The sequence below is a fragment of the Arachis stenosperma genome, chromosome 4, assembly GCF_014773155.1.
Source record: "Arachis stenosperma cultivar V10309 chromosome 4, arast.V10309.gnm1.PFL2, whole genome shotgun sequence".
In the NCBI taxonomy this organism is placed as follows: Eukaryota; Viridiplantae; Streptophyta; class Magnoliopsida; order Fabales; family Fabaceae; genus Arachis; species Arachis stenosperma.
The window spans coordinates 58,169,728-58,172,663 of NC_080380.1; positions in this window are offsets into that span (position 1 = coordinate 58,169,728).

The window sequence follows — 2,936 nt, forward strand, 5'->3', positions numbered from 1 at the left end:
GAGATGTTGCGGATGGAGAATGAAAACAGAATTCCTTTCAATCTCAATCCAAAATTCAAACAGAAAGGGAAATTCAGAGAGAGAACTCACAATTCCTAAATTTAAGACAGAAGAAAAATAAAGGAAAGAGCTCCCCTACAAAGATGGAATTGATGCCTTTATATAGGCAACAAAATGAAAAATGAAAATGAAATTAAAACAAATTACAAAAATGAAAATCCTAATTTAATTGATCCATGTGCCTTTGAGTCATGTTGAGTGGGCTTTGCTTGCCTTGGATTTGAGGAGAAATGGGTTTGGTTGGCCTTGATTCAATTTGGTGAGGAATTGAATTAAATTGAATTTTGGTTGATTTTTGTCCCAAAATGTTGCTCCAGGAGGCTGCCCTGCCCTTGTGGAGGGCAGGGCAGAAATTTGGTGCATGGTGCATGAGGTTGGTGCGGCTTTGGTGTGTGTTGATGCGAGTTGGTGCGGCCATGGTGCTGCCAGGATTGCAAAACGCTGCCCTGCCCGTGCCAAGGGCAGGGCAAAAAATTGTGGTGCGCCAGGGACGAGGAGTGCGCACGTTGGTGCTGCCAGGGGAGGAAATTGGTGCGCCAAATTTGTTGCTTGGTGCGCCAAGTTCTTGTGCCATCCAAATGCTGCCCTGCCCGCGCCAAGGGCAGGGCAATGTTGCTACTTCCACGCCCCAAGTTCGAATCATGGAGGAGGCAAACACGCTACATCATTTTCCTTGGCTTCTTTTTGCTTATTTTTGGCCCTTAAAGATGCCTCTCGTTCCTGCCCCAATTGTGCGCCAAATATGGATTTCTATATATCATTGGAAAGCTCTGAATGTCAGCTTTCCAACGCAACTGGAAGCACATCAATTGGACTTCTGTAGCTCAAGTTATAGCCCTTTGAAGGAGGCATGGTCATGCTGTTAGCGCCCAGATTTTAACTTAGCCAAAATTTGCTTCATCCTCACTTTGCTTCATTATGATTCTGCCCTGCCCTTGGCAAGGGCAGGATCGTGTGCGTGCTGGCTGCTTCCTCTTTGATTTTGTCATGGGCCACGCTTTTAAAAGCGTGGCCTAAAGCTCCAAAGTGTACCCCAACTTCAAAGTGTGTCCCAAAGCTCTTTTTTTCTCCTTTTTTTGTGCTTCTTTGCTTCTTTTTCTTATTATTTCCTACAAGATTTATAAAATTAAAATATCAAGAAAATATATCATTTAAGTACAAAAAGCATTCAATATTTAAGCACAAATCATCCATTTCTTGTATGAAAAAGCATAGAAAATGGGTATATGATGACATGTCATCACAACACCAAACTTAAATCTTGCTTGTCCCCAAGCAAGGAAAGAATCATGCAATAAAGATTGACAATCCAAGGTAAGAAGAATAGCAACTCAATGTTCATGGCAAGCTAGTTTTCTATGCATGCTACAATTACAAAAGAGATGTAAATGATTGATGCTTCTATCTAGCTTATTTTATGAAATCTTTTTCTTATAATTCTTCCTTGAAACAAGCTTGATGATTTTTTTTTCCTTTTGGGTGCTTTGCCCCATGAGTTAATAACAAAGCTACGACTTCTAAATGCTTTGTTTTCAAGTATTACCACTTGATACATAAGCACCACAAGCATTTAATTAGAGGACTTCATTAAGCTCATTTTTCTTTTCTTTTCTTGACTCTCTAATCATTGATGCTCAGAGCCTTGAGCTTTGAGGGAGTGCTTTTGCACTTGAGCCTAGCCTTGACTTCTAAATGTTTTGTTTTCAAGCATTTGGCTTGATACATAAACACCACAAGCACTTAGCAAATAAATTGCCATTGGTACTCAGAGCCTTCAGCTTTCTCATTCTTTCCCTTTTTCTTTTCTTGCTTTAATTGTATTTGCTTCTTCAAGGTTTTCATGATTTCAAAAGATTTCACAAAATGTACTAGATGAAAAACTTCAATTAAATAAAATCTAATGCAATTGAGCAACAATCAAACATACTAGCTTTCCAATACTTGTATGCACATGCTAAATTCTTCTTTAATTCCTTGTTTGTTTATGATCATGATGCTTTTTTTGCTTTTGAATTTACAAAACTCAAGTTGGTAGTCATAATGTCACAACAACATATTTCAAATCAAATTCAAGCTATGCTTAGTCATACCACAAATGTATACAGAAAATATAAAGACAATCATGCAATTTAAAGTGTTAGAAACAAATGAGAGGAAAAGGAACTTTACAACCTTGTAGTCCATCTTCTCTATTGTTGTCATTTTCCTCCCATTCTTCTCCTTCCCATACCAAATCAGAATGCTTGCTCTTCCTCAAGCAACAATTAGAACAATGGTGGTGGGGTCTAAAATGGATCATGAATGTCTTACACAAGAGGATGTCAGTAGCATATGTGTTTAGGCAAGCAAGATTTAGATAACAATCAAGGCACAGAGAAATAAAAACACTATGATTGCAAACATAAGATGGTGTGCATGATACATTGCATAAAAAAAATAATAGTGGCACACCAAACTTAGTGTGACACTTTCACTTGGAATTGATGCAAGTATCTTGTAAGGATTGGAACCAAATTTTGTTGCATAGCAACACCAAACTTAGAATACAACCATATGTCAATTTATTTGAATTAAAACTAAACAAAAGAAACTGTTATATGTTAAATATAATCACCAAGCCAAGAATATGTCATGAATAAGGATCTCTTGGTGATATATTAACAAAAACAGTTAAGAAGCAAAATAAGTGGAAGTATTAAAAATAAAGAAGTAACTAAAGTAAACAGAATAATAAAGTGTCAAACCAAAAGAAAAACATCACTACAAAGGCCTTATGATTATGCAGACAAGTGGTGTTGCTTAATGAATTGCATAGAAAATTAGTGGCACACCAAACTTAGAATCTTGGTGTGTCACTTTCATTTTTGATTTGATGC